This window comes from Bubalus kerabau, chromosome 18, assembly GCF_029407905.1.
Source record: "Bubalus kerabau isolate K-KA32 ecotype Philippines breed swamp buffalo chromosome 18, PCC_UOA_SB_1v2, whole genome shotgun sequence".
Taxonomy (NCBI): Eukaryota; Metazoa; Chordata; class Mammalia; order Artiodactyla; family Bovidae; genus Bubalus; species Bubalus kerabau.
Genome location: NC_073641.1, coordinates 63,053,271 through 63,072,447, shown reverse-complemented (window position 1 = coordinate 63,072,447; position 19,177 = coordinate 63,053,271). Strand labels below are relative to the sequence as shown.

The window sequence follows — 19,177 nt, the reverse complement described above, 5'->3', positions numbered from 1 at the left end:
GTTCCATGTCCAGTTCTAACTGTTGCTGTTTGACCTGCATACAGAGTTTTCTACTTTCTTTCTTTAAATATTTTGCCTTAAACTTATATGTCATCTTATATGTTACCTTATATGTAATGTATAAGGTATGTTCTCTTTTATTTCTTCAAGAGGGTCTGTTGTTAGGTGAATTTTTATTATGGGCATAATAACAACTAATGTTTCAATTTCCTCATTGCAAAAAGGATAATTTGGATTCAAGTTGTTGTGCAGCAGAAACCATCTCAACATTGTAGCAATCATCTTCCAATAAAAAATTTGAAAAAAGATACTTTGTGAGGCTTAATTGAGACATAACATTTGATACAGAAAACAATGGATAAGTAACAGCTGCTGCTGCTGCTAAGTCACTTTAGTCCCTCCAACTCTGCAACCCCATAGACGGCAGCCCACCCGGCTCCCCCGTCCCTAGGATTACTTATATAATATATTTTTTGGCAAAACTAATATAATATTGTAAAGTTTAAAAATAAAATAAAATTAAAAAAAATTTAAACTATGAAGCTTCTAGAATAATGTTTATGAACATAAGTTAGGCAAACGTTTGTTAATTACACACCAAAAGCATGATCCATAAAAGAAAAATTGATAAAATGATAAATTTGACTTCATCAAAATTAAAACTCCTAAAAAAAAAAAAAGAAAAAAAGGAGATATCCCACTGCTGGGCATACACACTGAGGAAACCAGAAGGTAAAGAGACACGTGTACCCCAATGTCCATTGCAGCACTGTTTATAATAGCCAAGACATGGAAGCAACCTAGATGCCCATCAGCAGATGAATGGATAAGAAAGCTGTGGTACATATACACAATGGAGTATTACTCAGCAATTAAAAAGAATACATTTGAATCAGTTCTAATGAGATGGATGAAACTGGAACCTATTATACAGAGTGAAGTAAGCCAGAAAGAAAAACACCAATACAGTATACTAACGCATATATATGGAATTTAGAAAGATGGTAACAATAACCCTGTGTAAGAGACAGCAAAAGAGACACTGATGTATAGATCAGTCTTATGGACTCTGTGGGAGAGGGAGAGGGTGGGGAGATTTGGGAGAATGGCATTGAAACATGTATAATATCATGTATGAAACGAGTCGCCAGTCCAGGTTCGATGCACGATACTGGATGCTTGGGGCTGGTGCACTGGGACGACCCAGAGGGAGGGTATGGGGAGGGAGGAGGGAGGAGGGTTCAGGATGGGGAACACAGGTATACCTGTGGCGGATTCATTTCGATATTTGGCAAAACTAATACAATATTGTAAAGTTTAAAAATAAAAAAAAATGAACAACAACAACAAAAAAGGAGATATAATACATAGATGTGCATTTATTATTTATCTTTAGTAAACAAAAGAGATGCTAATTAATGTTAAATTTCTTTTTCCACAGGAAAAGAGACCCTCAAACTAGATAAAGAAAAATGAGAAGACTCATTGCAAGGATTCCACAGGAATCTGAGTTACAGAGATCAAGAAAGTAAGGAGAGTGTTGCTGGGCCTGAGACCTGCAGTATTTGGGGCTAAGCTAACTTTCTTTTATCATTAAGACACTGAGGATTTCTTTCAATTGGGCTTTTGTATGATGCTCTTCGCATGGCCTGCACCATTTTTGTTGTTGTTGTTATGACCACAATTCTCTGGTTCTCTAACAATATGGAGGCATCTCTCAGATTCTGGGAAAAGTTGAATGAAGAAAAGTTCACCAAAGGCAGGACTCCAGGCAGCTCATAGATTAGTAGCTTGTATCCTCATCTCTTTTACTCATGACTGCTCCCTTTCTCAGTGTGTCTGTTACCTTTCATCTGTGTCTTCTTACCAGCTGTGTCGGGGATATTTACTTTCCTGTGCCTGTTGCTCCATTAAGCCTGTCCCAGTCTCTGAGCTCCATGATCTCTTTTCTCTAGTTCTACCCTCAAACTGTCTTCGTGGGTCCAGATTCTTAAAGGAGAGAATATAATGCTGTCAGCTTAACTTTGTCAAACAGGTCACATATCACTGATGAACAATACTTTCTTGCCAGGAGCCTATCTTTCACCCAATGAATTCAGAGTCTTGGTGGTTCACAAAACAGTGACCACAGCCACTGTGTGGGGGTCCAGCCATAACAGGCTTAGGGATACACTCAGAAGAGGACATGAAAAGGGTAAGGAATGACTGGTTACCCCGGTAGAAGAAGTGTGGATCCCACTTTCCAGGGGAAGTAATCATGCTCTTTTGGATAAATTCTAAAAAAAAAAAAATATTCAAACATAAAAATTATTTGAAATTATACAAAATAAATAAAATAGAGTTAACTATCAGTGGGCAGATTTACTTAATTTATAGTTCAATTCTTCACCAACTCTAAACTGTCTCTGTTTAGCACTATCAGAGGATGATTTGAGAGACTTTGTGATGATGGATGACTGTAGAAGACCAAGCTGACTCTCGATCCCTCTGATTTCATCAATTAAGTCAGATCACCTGAGCATTGTATCTGGGGGCCACCTGGTTCCCAAAGCTTGCAGAATGGCAGCTGCATCAGGGCAATTTTCCACTAACTCTCATTACGGACTGCTGCAGGAAACAGCACTATGTATGAAAGCACATTATTTACCTCCAGATATCCTGAGTGAGACCCACTGCGATGATGCTTATTACAGATAACATCCAGGGGGAGCTTTGCTGCCTGAAGCTGGTTTTTCTCTTCAAAGACAATGAAAGTTATATAAGTAACCACCTGAAGCTCTCTTAGCGAAAGGAAATGCAGTCAGGGACATCCCAACCAAAATGTGGACTTTTCTCTAGCTTTCATTCCTTCAGCACTCCCTACCCCCTGTTTTAAAAACACCAGATAAGGACCTCCCTGGTGGTTCAGTGGCTAAGGCTCCTCATTCCCAATGCAGGGGGCCTGGCTTTGAGCAGTGGTTGGGGCACTAGGTCTCATATTCTGCAACTAAAGATTCTCTGTGTTGCAACTAAGCCCTGGTGAAACCAAATAAATAAAAACAAATTTTGAAAAATTAGGAAAAAAACACACCAGTCATCTGATGTCTACCCTCAGAAAAGAAAGAAAGAAAAAGAAAGGAAAAGACAAAAGGGAAAGAATAAAGGGAAAAAAAAAGAATACCTCCAGGTAGGGATATCCATAGTTTCAGTGATCCTGCCACTTTGCAACTGTTTTCGTTTCAGTTTGGCATTTGACAAAGCTCGTGAAAAAATCACTACGCTTTCTTGGTGGCTCAGTGGTAAAGAATCTGCTTGTCAATGCAGAGATGCAGGTTTGATCCCTGGGTTGAAAAGATCCCCTGGAGGAGGGCATGGCAACCCACTCTAGTATTCTTAGCTAGAGAATCCCATAGACAGAGGAGCCTGACAAGCTACAGTCCATAGGGTCTCAAAGAGTTGGATATGACTGAAGTGACCTAGCAGGTACCTATCCATTTACCACAGGTTTCTAAGCTGCATTTGATCCCTTCATTCATACATGTGATTTCATAATTCCAGACAAATAATTAGACATCTAAGCAAAACTGACCATATGTGAGATCTATATAAAAACAACCTCCTCTGAAAAACTTGGCACTTCCCATATGTATTAAAAGCTCTCTGCTCCAATGCACCAGCGGCCACAGGCTCTCCCAGCCCGACTCAGAGGTGACTGATCCACTCCGAGAAGCATTGTTGTCTTCAGGCATTCAGCTCGTCTGCATCTGTAAGTTTGGCAATGGAGAGAATATTTGCTTCTCTCTTCCATATAGCAGGGGGGGAAAAAAAGTAAGAAGATGATGCAGGCCTGATGAGGAATGAGATTCAGTAAACAAAACTTAGATAAGCTAGAGTCGAGAAGAAAATCAGAAGGGATTCCCATGCCTGTTTCCGGTCCCTCTCAGAGGTTCCCTCTTGGTGAGTCCTGGGGCCCTTCAGTCTCTTCCTGGTTTGTTCTCCCATCTCCCCTTCACAGTGAGGCCCCTCCAGTGGAGGACTGAGATCACTGTATACTACCTGGCCTTGACTCTCAATTGGATTAGAATTAGATTCAATCTTTTAGATTTACAGACTCAGAATGTATGTTTTTGTTTTAAAATGATCAGAATCTAGAAACTTGCCTGGTGGTCCATTGGTTAAGACTCTGTGCTCCCAGTGGAGGGGGCCTGGATTCCATCCCCTGACAAGCAACAAGATACCGCATACCTCAACTAAGACCCTGAGCAGCCAGATAAAAAAAAATAAATATAACATTGCCTATTAAAAAAAAAAAAATAAGGGCCTCCCAAGTGGCATGGTGATGAAGAATCCACCAGAAAATGCAGGAAACACAAAAGACCTGGGCTCCCTCCCTGCCTGGGGAATATCTGCTGGAGGAAGTAATGGCAACGCACTCCAGTATTCTTGCCTGGAGAATCTCACAGACAGAGGAGCCTGGCAGGCTACAGTTTATGCGGTTGCAAAGAGTTGACATGCCTGACTGAACACATACACATAAAAATAATAAATAAAATAAAATTGTCAGAATCTACAATAAACTGTGGAAAATTCTGAAAGAGATGGGAATACCAGACCACCTGACCTGCCTCTTGAGAAACCTTTACACAGGTCAGGAAGCAACAGTTAGAACTGGACATGGAACAACAGACTGGTTCCAAATAGGAAAAGGAATATGTCAAGGCTGTATATTGTCACCCTGCTTATTTAACTTCTATGCAGAGTACGTCATGAGAAATGCTGGGCTGGAAGAAGCACAAGCTGGAATCAGATTGTCGGGAGAAACATCAATAACATCAGATATTCAGATGACATCACCCTTATGGCAGAAAGTGAAGAGGAACTCAAAAGCCTCTTGATGAAAGTGAAAGAGGAGAGTGAAAAAGTTGGCTTAAAGCTCACCATTCAGAAAACTAAGATTATGGCTTCGGGTCCCATCACTTCATGGGAAATAGATGGGCAAACAGTGGAAACAGTGGCAGACTTTATTTTTTTGGGCTCCAAAATCACTGCAGATGGTGATTGCAGCCATGAAATTAAAAGAGACTTACTTCTTGGAAGGAAAGTTATGACCAACCTAGATAGCAGATTGAAAAGCAGAGACATTATTTTGCCAACAAAGGTTCGTCTAGTCAAGGCTGTGGTTTTTCCAGTGGTCATATATGGATGTGAGAGTTGGACTGTGAAGAAAGCTGAGCGCTGAAGAATTGATGCTTTTGAACTGTGGTGTTGGAGAAGACTCTTGAGAATTCCTCGGACTGCAAGCAGATCCAACCAGTCCATCCTAAAGGAGATCAGTCCTGGGTGTTCTTTGGAAGGAATGATGCTAAAGCTGAAACTCTAATACTTTGGCCATTTGATGCGAAGAGCTGACTCATTGGAAAAGACCCTGATGCTGAGAAAGATTGAGGGCAGGAGGCGAAGGGGACAACAGAGGATGAGATGGCTGGATGGAATCACCGACTCAATGGACATGAGTTTGAGTGAACTCTGGGAGTTGGTGATGGACAGGGAGGCCTGGTGTGCTGCAATTCATGGGGTCGCAAAGAGTCAGACATGACTGAGTGACTGAACTGAACTGAACATATTACCACATACACAACAGGGTCTCTCTCTCTTAATATAAAGTATGTAATTCTATAAGTTAAGAATTAGTATTTGCATTCCACTGGACTCAGTTTCTGTCCGCACTCTGAGCGTTCATAAAGCATTAACTGGAAAAGATTGAAGGTGGGAGAAGAATTAGATGAGATGGTTGGATGGCATCACCGACTCAGTGGACATGAGTTTGAGCACACTCCGGGAGTTGGTGATGGACAGGAAGCCTGGCTTGCTGCAGTCCATGGGGTCACAAAGAGTTGGACATGACTGAGTGACTAAGAGCCTCTTGATGAAAGGGAAAGAAGAGAGTGAAAAAGTTGGCTTAAAGCTCAACATTCAGAAAACTAAGATCATGGCATTTGGTCCCATCACTTCATGGCAGATAGATTGGGAAACAATGGAAACAGTGGCTGACTTTATTTTTGGGGGCTCCAAAATCACTGCAGATGGTGATTGCAGCCATGAAATTAAAAGATGCTTACTCCTTGGAAGGAAAGTTATGACCAGCCTAGACAGCATATTAAAAAGCAGAGACAACAGTTTGTCAACAAAGGTCTGTCTAGTCAAGGCTATGGTTTTTCCAGTGGTCATGTATGGATATGAGAGTTGGACTATAAAGAAATCTGAGCACAGAAGAATTGATGCTTTTGAACTGTGGTGTTGGAGAAGACTCTTGAGAGTCCCTTGGACTGCAAGGATATCCAACCAGTCCATCCTAAAAGAAATTAGTCCTGGGTGTTCATTGGAAGGACGATGTTGAAGCTGAAACTCCAATACTTTGGCCTCCTGATGCGAAGAGCTGACTCATTGGAAAAGACCCTGATGCTGGGAAAGATTGAGGGCAGGAGAAGAAGGGGATGACAGAGGATGAGATGGTTGGATGGCATCATCGACTTGATGGACATGGGTTTAGATGGACTCTGGGAGTTGGTGATGGATAGGGAGGCCTTGCATGCTGTGGTTCATGGGGTCACAAAGAATAGACACGACTGAGCGACTGGACTGAACTGAAGTGAACTGAGTGACTGTACTGAACTTAACTGAAACCACTAACTCTATTCCTAAAGCCTGGAGCCTAGGCAAAGTGAAGTGGTTCTTCTGCATCCTCACATGATTTGCAGCCTTGGTCCCACACCCCCTCTCCACCTGAGTCCCACATGGACCTATTCCACACCGGACACCCTGACCCACTGCCCTCTCCAGAGCTGGGCTTGTTTAGCCCTTACTGCTTCTTGTTGTCTATTGAACCTAACACAGTGCATCAGCCCCCCTCCTCCTGCATCTGTTCTTTATTTCATTCAGGCTTCTCTTCCATCAGAGCCTCATTGCTAACTCTGGATCACTATCCTACACCACAGGATATCCAGAACCTTCCAGAACAGCAGCCACAGCTCTGCTCTCCTCCTCCCCCAGCCTGTTGTCAGCTTCTTCTCAGCTCCACCATCAGAGCCCCGAGAACCTTCTCTTAGTTACAACTGGCTTAGCAAAACCAACATGGCTCTGCATGCAAGACATTTGTGAAGATCAAACTGAACTAGTAACTAGATGTGAGTATTTTTATTTTAGAAAACATGACACATGACATTGGCATTGATTGTAATGCCAATTTTAAAAATGCATACCAGAATGTAGAAATCAATCTTTCAGTAAAATTTATCCTCGAGAGGGATGGTTAAGCATAACTAATGGGCCAGTTTAGATGAGAAAATATTAAGCATTTTGCCAATGGAAGAAAAAAAATGTGAATACCCTTAACAAGTCAGATAATATTTGAAGAGATAAAAGGTTTTCCCAGCACAAGATGTTAATTTTGGCTCCTGTGCACAGTGAGAAAGAGAAGGAATCTGACATATCTTTTTCTTTCTTAGGCAGTGTTGTTTGTTCCCTAAGACTCTGCTCTCATCCAGGTGTTTTAGAACTGACATTTTAAATTCAAATTTCTTGTGCACAAGTATATAAATAAGTTGAGCTTTCTAGTTCATACAACATTATTCCCCAGCCCTCTTTCAACTAGAATTACCGCATTGACTCTTTTATAATTTCTAGGCATCTTGCCCACCTTTCAAATTCGCTAAATTGTAGCTAGAAGCCTTGCAGTGACTTTTGTCGATACCTTAAGTGCCTTATTAATTGGGTTTGAAAAATTGTATCTAGACTGGACATTCAATTCATTCAATTAAAATTAATGAGTATCCATGGGGCTGCTTGTTCAGAACCGAGTTCTTGCCAATCCCTCTCAAGCCGAAAGTAAAATATTCTTCCTTTTAGACAAAGCCTCTGTCACAACTAGCAAGTGATTATAGAGCTTTTCCTCATTGCCAGTGATTACGCAACACCATTTCTCACTGTTGTTGTTTAGTCACTAAGTCGTGTCAGACTCTTTTGCAACCCAATGGGCTATTGTCCCATCCCTTCTAGGCTCCTCTGCCGCTGGGATTCTCCAGGCAAGAATACTGGAGTGGGTTGCCATTTCCTTCTCTAGGATCTTCCTGACCCAGGGATCGAACCTGCGTCTCCTGCATTGGCAGGCAGATTCTTTACCACTGAACCACCATGGAATTGATGCAAACAAGTACAGTAACCATTTCTTGGTTGCAGTTTTGAACATAGGATAGTCTGTTCATTTCAGGGTTGCCATGATGCCTGTTCCTCTGCTGATGATCAATCAGTTCTGGGTTGGCTGGAAAGATTTATTTGTAACTATAAGAAAAACATATTTAAAAAAATGTTTAAAAGGATGGATCAGAGAATGGAATTTAGGAACTCTTTTTTTTCTTTCTTTTTGATATTTTTTAGAATCCAATCCTTACCATTTAGAAATGATTTCTGTGGTTCTAACTGAAGACCTGATTGTACTCAAAAGGAATATAATGAAAGAAAATAATTTAATTCTGACCATTAATAGTGCAATTGTAATATTATCAAATTCTCAGCTCTCTAAGTAATAACGATTTTCTATTCTTGGCATAACAATAATATCTATGTGAGTTTCAAGGGGATATAAATGAATTTTTGAAAAGAGAAAAAACTATATACCCTGGTATTCTCCTGACTAGACTATAAGGTGACTTGGGCATTGGGACACATATATGTATGTCATATATATATTTTTTTCTTTTCTCTGTGGCTTCTATTTTAATACTTTTCACCTGAATATTGACCATTCAAATGTTGCTCAAGTAAATTAAAATAAAAAAAAATAATTTAGTCAGAATTCACCATTATATGTATGGAATAAAGCACACAGAAGCAAATGTATTCCCATCTCTAAAATTCTGAATGTCTATTCAGTACACTAAACTAGACATTTTAGGTGCTATCTAGTCTTGGAGCTGACTCTATAACCAAAATGGAATCATTATGGGTGCAGTTGGGGGAATGCCATTTATCACATTAGTCTAGAATTCCTTCTATTCTGAAACAAATACCCAGACATTATTTTTAGCTTTTATGATACATAACTTGCACAGAACTGTACTTGGATAGCTAGCAAAAGGAAAAATGCAAGCAGGACTATAGAACACTCTCTGCTTCTGAAGAATAAAGGCATATCATTAAAATTAAGTCAAATTACATGGTTTTAACTAATTACGATTTAATTAGCAAAAGCTGATTTTGTAGAACAAGAGCTTATCCTTCTTATCCCTTTAAAATATACTGAGAAAATACACAACAGATTCTAATAAGCCTTTGTCATATTTGGTATAAAATTTGGTGAAGAAGACGTTGACCAGTCCAACTTATATCCTTAAAGTTCTTGGTTATCTGAAATTAAACAGTGAGCTCTCTGCCTCTGAGTTTTGTTATCAAAGGAGTTGAATTAGTTGACTCTCCATGGATCACTTTCTATGATGTTTCTTGCTCTCTATTCAGATATTATCATGATACTACGTTAAGTTGGTTAAATAAACATTAGTATAACTCAACAAGCACCTAACTAGCTGTATGAGAAAATGTGCATAATTTTACAACAGCAAGCCTCTTCTAGTAAATGATCTTTCATCATCTTTCACCATCATCATAATTCTCTGCTACCCCCTCCTCCCATTTGAAACTCCTAAGTTCCATTGAGCAACTTTCCATGTACTTACTGTTTCCAACACTGTTTAGAAAATTCTCCATGGGATGCGCTTTTATTTTTTTCTGCATCATTTCCCCCAGACTGTTGCCTTACTCTTTTGACTCTCCAGATTTGATGTTTTTACACACAGCATCAACTAGATGCTTTCAAGAATCTCACTCATTGTTTCTCGGCTTATCTACCTCTTTTCAACTTAACCAGCCATAAAACAGCCCCATATCTTTTGCATTTTAAAATAAGACACTGTAACCTTAAACTCTTGCAAAAGTGAATTCCTACTTCTCTGATTAACATATTCATTCTTCTCAGCTTTGTTGATTCAACAATATTTACCAGGCACCTGCTATGAGCCTGCACTGTGCAAGGGTCTTTAGGTTCAGTAATGAGAAAACAGACATCAGTTCTGCTTCTCTGTGGCTTCTATTCTAGTGGGAAAGACACATTCATAGACCTTATCATAAAATTCCTGTTTGTAGAGAGGTACTCCCAAGGGAAGGGTCTCAGCTCTATGATAGCCCATCTGAAGAGCGCCTAACTTTGATACAGGGAAATTTCATTGCCAACCAGTTGAGAAAGCAGGCCTATGATTGGAAGCAGCATGGTGGTTAGGTGTAGAAAAGGAAAAACTATAAGATATGTATGTATTAAAGTATGATGCTCTGAGTGATATATTAGGCAGCTGGATTTACTGTGTGATCTAATACCCATTCTCATGTTTATGGAGAGAACAGTGCAAGCAAGTCTCCAGTGTTACCCTTGGCTGGGGCATTTTCTCATCAGGGTGGGCAATGTATCTCTTCCATTCTCCACTCATTCTTATAAATATGGACCATCAGTTGAATAAGTCACTGGCACATATAAAGTTTTTGGTTTGGCAGTTCCACAAGTTTCAAATCTATCAATCTATCATCTATCTATTTACCTATCTGTTTATATGTCTATCATCTATCGACTTATCTATTCATTAACTATTCATTGCCTATATAAATATGATAGTGATTATTAGTGTGTGTGTGTGTTTGGAAGATTAAGGAATCCTAGATTGAATAAGTAGATAAATTAGATAAGCCATGTCTTACCAATATCCTCATAATTACTAATAGTGTTTAATTGTTGCTGTTCAGTCACTAAGTCGTGTCTGACTTTTTGTGACCCCACGGACTGCAGCACGCCAGGCTGCCCTGTCCTTCACCATCTCCCAGAGCTTGCTCAAACTCAAGTCCATTGAGTTGGTGATGCCATCCAGCCATCTCATCCTCTGTCGTCCCCTTCTCCTCCTGCCCTCAATCTTTTGCAGCATCAGAGTCTTTGCCAATGAGTCAATTCTTCACATCAGGTGGCCAAATTTTTGGAACTTCAACTTCAGCTTCAGCCCTTCCAATGAATATTTAGGGTTGATTTCCACTAGGATTGAATAGTTTGATCTCCTTGATGTCCAAAAGGACTCTTCATGAGCTCCTCCAGAACCATAGTTCAAGAGCATCAGTTCTTCAGACTCTCAGCCTTCTTTATGGTCCAACTCTCACATCTGTACTGACAACTGGAAAAATCATAGCTTTGACTATATGGACCTCTGTCGGCAAATTCATGTCTCTGCTTTTACACTGTCTAGGTTCTAGAGAGGTTTTGTCTAGGTTCTGCTTGATAGCTCAGTTAGTAGAGAATCTGCCTGCAATCCAGGAGACCCTAGTTTGACTCCTGGGTTGGGAAGATCTGTTGGAGAAGGGATAGGCTACCCACTCCAGTATTGTTGGGCTTCCCTTGAGGCTCAGCTGTTAAGAATCCACCTGCAATGTGGGAGACCTGGCTTCAATCTTTGTTATAACTTTTCTTCCAAGGAGCAAGCACCTTTTAATTTCATGGCTGTAGTCACCATCTGCGATGATTTTGGAGCCCCCCAAAAAAATTTGCCACCATTTCCATTTTCCCCCCATCTATTTTCTGTGAAGTGATGGGACTGAATACCATGACCTTAGTTTTTTGAATGTTGAGTCTCAAGCCAGCTGTTTTCACTCTCTTCTTTCATTTTCATCAAGAGGCTCTTCACTCCTCTTTGCTTTCTGCCATTAGGGTGGTATCATCTGTTGCTTAAGTGTAGAAATAGTCTTTTCCTATCCTGTGAGGAAGGCAGATATGAATAGACACTCAGAGGACGCAGAGAAGCCATGGTTGTCTAGGGGAAGAGATATTGAAAGGAGTTAAAGGCTATTCGACACTTTTTTCTAAAAAAGTCCTCAAGAAGGATTTAGCTCTCGATGGTGCTTTTCCTGTGAAAGAGGGATGTAAGATTGCCTTTCCACATTTGTACTGCTTTGTTCAGAGACTATAGGTTTAAGGCACCCATATCCTTTGCTTCTTAAGAAACTCCAAAGTAACAGATATATACAGTAATTCTAAATATACATCCTTGTAATACTGACCCTGCTTTTCTTATCAGTAAATTTGCAGTAACAAAATTTTCTTGAGTGAAACTATGAAACTCACCTATTATGAAGCTTATTTTAGGAGGATAAATGTAAATGTATTTTGGGAGTCTTGTACTTCATACATATAGTCAAAACTGTTACTTTCAACCCACCAAATCAATCCATCAGTATTCAGACAAAACACTGAATCATGTAAACATGATTTCCACAAAACAAACAAAAATTATAATGGTGCTATAAATAATGAACTTCTCTCCACAAGCCAATGTAACCTTTCATTCCAAGTGATCTTTCTAACAATTTCCCAGAAGATGGTGTATGCAAAAGAGCTTCTTTTATGCGAGTTTAAATTCTTGTATGTATTCCCAATTAATTCTATATCCTAATATTTATTCTGTACTCTATCACTTGCAAAGTATTTTCACACTTGCACAATTATTATCTCATTTCAAATTAACAATACTCCATGGTAAGGCTGGTGGGCATTATAATTCCAATTTGAGATATGAAGGGAAGATTCAAAAAGTCAATCATTTGCCTGACATCAAATAAAACGTCATTTGCAGAAGTAATGAGAGTCATCAGGATTTGCTAAGCAACAAACAGCCTGGCCATGAGAATAGGTGCCCTGTATACATCTCCCTGTAAGGCTAGCATCAACATTTCAAGGAATTTAATGTTACTACCAATTAACTGATAAGAGAATGGAGGTTAACCTAGTTAAGTAAATGGCAGAGGCTAGAACTAAACTAGGAGCATTTCACTGTGAGTCATGCAATAGTTTTCATATTAGTTTATTTTCTCCTCATTCAATAGCTTATATCAATGACTTTTTTATGATAGCAGAATAATTTGGGTCCATATTTTTCAGGTCAAATGATCAAATAAGGAATGATTTATGGTTGTTTCCTGGAGATTTCTGTAGACAGTGTCTTTTTAAAAAGTAATTATTTTGAACAGTAATTTTCTATCAAATCACCAATTTCTTCTCCCCTGCAGAGTGTCTTAATAGGGGAGTCAGCATATGGCACTGTTGATTTAATTGCTGCCACATAGACTAGCTGGAAGTGTTTAAGTCTTCCTTATTTAAATCTTTTTTTTTTTTTTTTCCCAGACATTCCTCTTAGTCAAGATTTAAATGATGGGCTAGGGGAGAAATCCCATAGAAGCTTCATCATCATCACCACCTGATATTTATCTCTAAGCACTTTACAAAATACAGAAGAAACAATTCTTGCTTGCTAAAACTGAAATCTGAAAAGAGGACAGTCTCAATTCAAAACATACAGAATTAGGTCATTTTCAATAAATGTATTTACATTTACAAATAAAAAATCAAATAAGTACTAAAGAAAAGATTCAAATGATTGTGGAGATGTTTGACAGTAAAAATTCTACCCAAGATGGTACGTATCAAAGCTGTAAAGTGATCTACTAGCATCGCAATTTTTTAGGAGCTGATTTCATATGTATATAGAGCAAAAACAAATGAAACTATATATAGTAGAAAAGAGTAGATGTTATTTTCCCCTAAGGATTAAGCACACATAATAGTTCCTAGCTTTTTAAATTAAGATGCTCAAAAATAGGTACCTGTATGTGCCTAGCTAAATCACATTGTCATGTACCTGAAACTAACAGAGCATTGTAAATCAACTATCCTCCCATAAAAAATAAAAGAATAATAAAGTGTTCAAATGCTGAAAAAAGCTGCTTTGTTATTATTTCAGTATCTTTGAAAACAAGGTTTATTAAGAAATACTACTTCAATTTTCTTGGAGCTGGGATATTGATGTCATCATAAGATGAAGTAAAACTGGATCATGAATTAGCATTTTTGATGCCAAAAGGTGAATCACTGACTGAGCATATCCACATGGAGACAAACATCAATAGCTAGAATTTACACCATATCAAGCTATGACGTCGTCCGGAACACTGGTCTCCAGTGATATTTGCTATCTTAATTCTAGCCGGCAACAGGAAAATAAAAGATAATTTATATATTTTCAAATGCTCTAGAATATTAATTCTGCAACCCTGTCTAGTTTATCACTCTCATGTACGTAACTCTTTGATCCATTATTGGAAAACACTGTAATGCATATTAAACAGGAAGACAGGTGTTATCAATGCTGCCCAACTCTGTAGTTATTGCTAAGCTGTGTGCATATTTTATTTCTCTACATCTCTATTGCCACTTATTTCCTTTGGATTTGATGCTCTGTTTTCAGAAGCCAAATTAAGGAAATCTGGGCATGGGAATTAATGGGGTCATCCAGTCACTCACTCTGGAGGAACCTAGTTATACATTGGTTTCCATATGTAGCACTGCCCTCTACTGGGTAAATAAAAAATTGATGTTATTAATGGATTTTTAATTAACGCTTGACAGTAGAGAGTTAACAGTAGAGATGGAGAAGGAAATGGCAACCCACTCCAGTATTCTTGCCTGGAGAATCCCAGGGACAGAGGAGCCTAGTGGGCTGCCGTCTATGGGGTCACAGAGTCGGACACGACTGAAGCGACTTAGCAGCAGCAGCAGCAGCAACAGTAGAGAGTATATGAAAAGATAATTCAATTTAACTACCCTGATATTTTTCAACAGGAAGGGGCTGAGGAATGTGATCGTAGAATATGAGAATTTTTAACTTTTCATATAGACATTTTTGCTTTGTTTTGAAAAAAGTGTATTATTTGATATGAATGTGAGAAGCTCTTGATTTGACCTTAGATTCTATGGGGGCTTAAATGAGAGATAATTGGTTTACCGTATGATAAACCAATTAAGTGATAAGGAAATTGAAGACAGTATGACATTATTTAAAATTATTTTCTTATTTATCTGAGTTGGTACTTGAAGCAGGTAGAGAATAATATTATGTTTTTTTATTTATAGCTTTATTTTGTTGGTAACTTTAGCTATATTTATGATTAGTTTATATCTTGATGGTGATATAATGTTTCCTTTCAGGTATACTTTCTTTAAGATATCAAGGAGGATCTGCTAAGTATATTTTTTCTTTCTCTCCTTATCCTGTTACAATCTAGGGTAGGAATTTTAGAAATTAACACCATGTTAATTATGCCTTAACCCAAAAGACAAATGTTCAATACCACTATCAGTGTGTTTATAAATTTAGGCAATAAAAAACTCTAGGTAATACTGAATTAGTATTAAAATATGATTAATTACACTAATAAAAAAATCATTTTGAGTAAATGGGGAAGAGATATGACCAGCTATATATTTTTTTTTCAGAAAATTTAAAAAGATGGAAGAAAACATGAAAATTATTTTTCTATATATGCAACACATGATCTAAAATCAACTGAAGGTCAGATCTTTATTAATCTTGCTTTTCATATCAGCATGTTTTTATTAACAAACTTATAGAGGATACAGAATGGCAACCAGTTATACGGTTGCTTATGATAATGTTTCATGGCAGTTGTTAAGTACTAAACACATTTGTTTTTATTAAGCAAACTTATAGAGGATACAGAATGGCAACCAGTTATTTATTTATTTTTTTAATCTCAGTTTTGTTTATTTAGTTATTTTTTTTGCTTTACAATATTGTATTGGTTTTGCCATACATTGACATGAATCCGCCATGGATGTACATGTGTTCCCCATCCTGAACCCACCTCCCACCTCCCTCCCCATCCCATCCCTCTGGATCATCCCAGTGCACCAGCCCCGAGCACCCTGTATAATGCATCGAATCTGGACTTGCAATTCATTTCACATGTGATAATTTACATGTTTCAATGCCGTTCTCCCAAATCATCCCACCCTCGCCCTCTCCCAGAGTCCAAAAAAGTGTGCTATACATCTGTGTCTCTTTTGCTGTCTCGCATACAGGGTTATCGTTACCATCTTTCTAAATGCCATATATATATGTGTTACTATACTGTATTGATGTTTTTCTTTCTGGCTTACTTCACTCTGTATAATAGGCTCCAGTTTCATCCACCTAATTAGAACTGACTCAAATGTATTCTTTTTAATGGCTGAGTAATATTCCATTGTGTATATGTACCACAGTTTTCTTATGCATTTGTCTGCTGATGGACATCTAGGTTGTTTCCATGTCCTGGCTATTATAAACAGTGCTGTGATGAACATTGGGGTACATGTGTCTCTTTCAATTCTGGTTTCCTTGGTGTGTATGCCCAGCAGTTATACGATTACTTATGATAATGTTTCATGGCACTTGTTAAGTACTAAACACATTTTAAAAAACTAAGATGGAATTGACACCCTCCTGTGAAAACAGAGGATAGAGCAAAATTCTTTGCAGCTGGTAGCATAGGAATATCTGATGTCAGGCCCAAGTTCTCCTTCTAAAATAGTTTTTGTTGACTCTCTTTTTGACTAAACGAATTTTCTAACCTGAAGATGGAAAGTCTCATAGATGGCTTTCAGTGAGAATATTTTTTCCTGTAAGATTATTTTGCTGATTTTTTTTTCAAATAATGTCAATTTAATAAAGTTGTGTCATAAGTAGGGCTACATTCATAGAAATCCCAAAGGGATTGGCCCATAAATTGCATTGGTTTCTTTTAAAAGTCTAATAGTTCATAGGGTGTGGTGTGTGAGTGAGTGCTCAGTCATGTCCTACTCTTTGCGGCCCCATGAACTGTAGCCCACCAGCCTCCTCTGTCCATGGGATTTCCCAGGCAAGAATACTGGAGTGGGTTGCCATTTCCTTCTCCAGGGGATCATCCCAATCCAGAGATTGAACCCATGTCTCCTTCATTGCAGGTGGATTCTTTACCACTGAGCTACCATGGAATATTAAATATGAATAGAAGACACATTTTATTTTCTGAATTTTGACATTTTCTTCATTTACTAATCTAAGTATAAAGCCATAAGAATAATGAGTCTTTATCACCAATAGAAATCAACTTTATTTTGTGTCATACTTGTTGCAGATACTAAAATTATCACTAATAGTCACCATTACTTTAAAACTGCAATTGTTATTAGAACAAATACTACATATTGTTATTTAGTGCATTATTGATAAAGCACATTTCACCATATGATATTTTTTAATGATTTACAATTGTGTTTATAACTGATATTCTTTGTTGTTGAATTTTATGTCATTAATTTTAAAATGTCAATATTTAATTAATTTAGTTTTTTTTTTCTTATTAGAGTTGACCTTTGTTCCAGTTCAGAATAAGAGCAGAGACAGAAAATATTTTGCTGCCTGGGATTGGCAGTGGAAATTAAGGTGGATACAGATGGCATGAGATTTCATTTTGGAATGATGGAAATGTTTCATGTTATATTGTGATCATTGCATAATTCTGTAATTCAACAAAATTATTGAGTTTTATATATAAAATAAGGGAATGTTGTGGCATGTAAATTACCCCTCAGTAAAACAAAAGAGATAGGCTTAGGAATCTAAAAACAAACAAATTAAAATAAATACGTATGCATTGGTATCAACAAGTATATGAAAAAACTCAAATCTGAATATTATGTTGGCAATGTTGGTGGTGGTTTAGTCACGAAGTCATGTCCGACTCGTGCGATCTCATGGACTGTAGCCTGCAAAGCTCCTCTGTCCATAGGATTCTCCAGGCAAAAGTACTGGGGTGGGTTGCCATTTCCTTCTCCATATATTGGCAACAACATGTCAAAAAAGAAATACAAAACTAAATTTCAACAGTCTGTATCTTCAGTCATATATACTCTTGGAGGAATGTATTCTGAAGACAGAAAGGAAAAATAGAAAATTTTGAAATTTATTTAGTAAGCTTTTGTTATTAATGTCATAGAGGTAGAAATTCTTTTGAATTTGAAAGAATGAATATGTGTGTCTGTATAACTGAATAACTTTGCTGTACACCTGAAATTAACATAACATTGTAAATCAACTATATTCCAATAAAATTTAAAAAAGAAATTCTAAACAACATTATCTGTAGAGTGGATTCAAGTATGTGAGTAACTATATAAATGTTTGGAAGCCAGAGTTCTCACTGTGGGAGACAGAGTTTACATATATGGACTTTTTTGGCAAAGTGATGTCTTTGCTTTTTGATATGCTATCTAGGTTGGTCATAACTTTCCTTCCAAGGAGTAAACACCTTTTAATTTCACAGCTGCAGTCACCATCTGCAGTGATTTTGGAACCCAAGAAAGTAAAATCTGTCACTGTTTCCACTTTTCCCACTTCTATTTCCCAGGAAATGATGAAACTATATGTCATGATCTTAAGTTTTTTGAATGTTGAGTTTTAAGCCATGGACATGAATATGCCAAAGAATCAATTAATCAATCCAGTTATCCTCTACTGGAAATGAACTCAAAACCAAAAAACTACAGAAACAACTTAACATGAAAGAAAGACATCAGTCAAACAACAATGAGAAATCATAGACACCTTCAAAGGAAGTTCTCAAATCATATTAAAGTGGATGAAATGATGAGAGAAGGTACAGCTATTTCATTGACATCTAAGTAAAAATAGATTCCTCATCTAAGTTACTAGCATGCACACACACGTCTAAGTTACTGCTGCAAAACAACCATTTTCTTTTGTTCACATTTTGAGGGTTGGAAATTCGGGATGAGTCTAAGGTGGATGGTATTTATCCCTGATCCAGATCGAGGGGCTGGAGGACCACTGCCAATACAACCTCTCCTTCCATGCTGCACAACGTCTCTTCTCCCAGGCATCTCCCAGGTCATCATTCACATGACATGGCAGCTAGCCTCCCATAGGACTGTCTTTGGACTTTGGACCACGCGGCCTGACACAGCAGATAGGACAGAAGATTCCACCCAAGAAAACAGAGAACTGGCCAAGCCTGTGTGGTATCAGCATGTTCAGTTCAGTTCAGTTCATTTAAGTCACTCAGTCATGTCTGACTCTTTGCAACCCCATGAATCGCAGCACACCAGGCCTCCCCATCCATTACCAACTCCCGGAGTTTACTCAAACTCATGTCCATCGAGTCTGTGATGCCATGAAGCCATCTCATTCTCTGTCGCCCCCTTCTTCTCCTGCCCCCAATCCCTCCC

At 38.1% G+C, this 19,177-nt stretch overlaps 1 long non-coding RNA gene across 1 annotated transcript; it reads left to right on the top strand.

The window, feature by feature from the left end:
* The first annotated feature begins 2,618 nt into the window (after nucleotides 1-2,618).
* On the top strand, nucleotides 2,619-18,064 carry LOC129632892 (uncharacterized). Its single transcript, XR_008704737.1, has 4 exons — nucleotides 2,619-3,745; nucleotides 6,975-7,163; nucleotides 15,386-15,461; nucleotides 17,297-18,064. It is a non-coding gene; the product is annotated as an uncharacterized LOC129632892 (long non-coding RNA).
* Nucleotides 18,065-19,177: the final 1,113 nt, after the last annotated feature.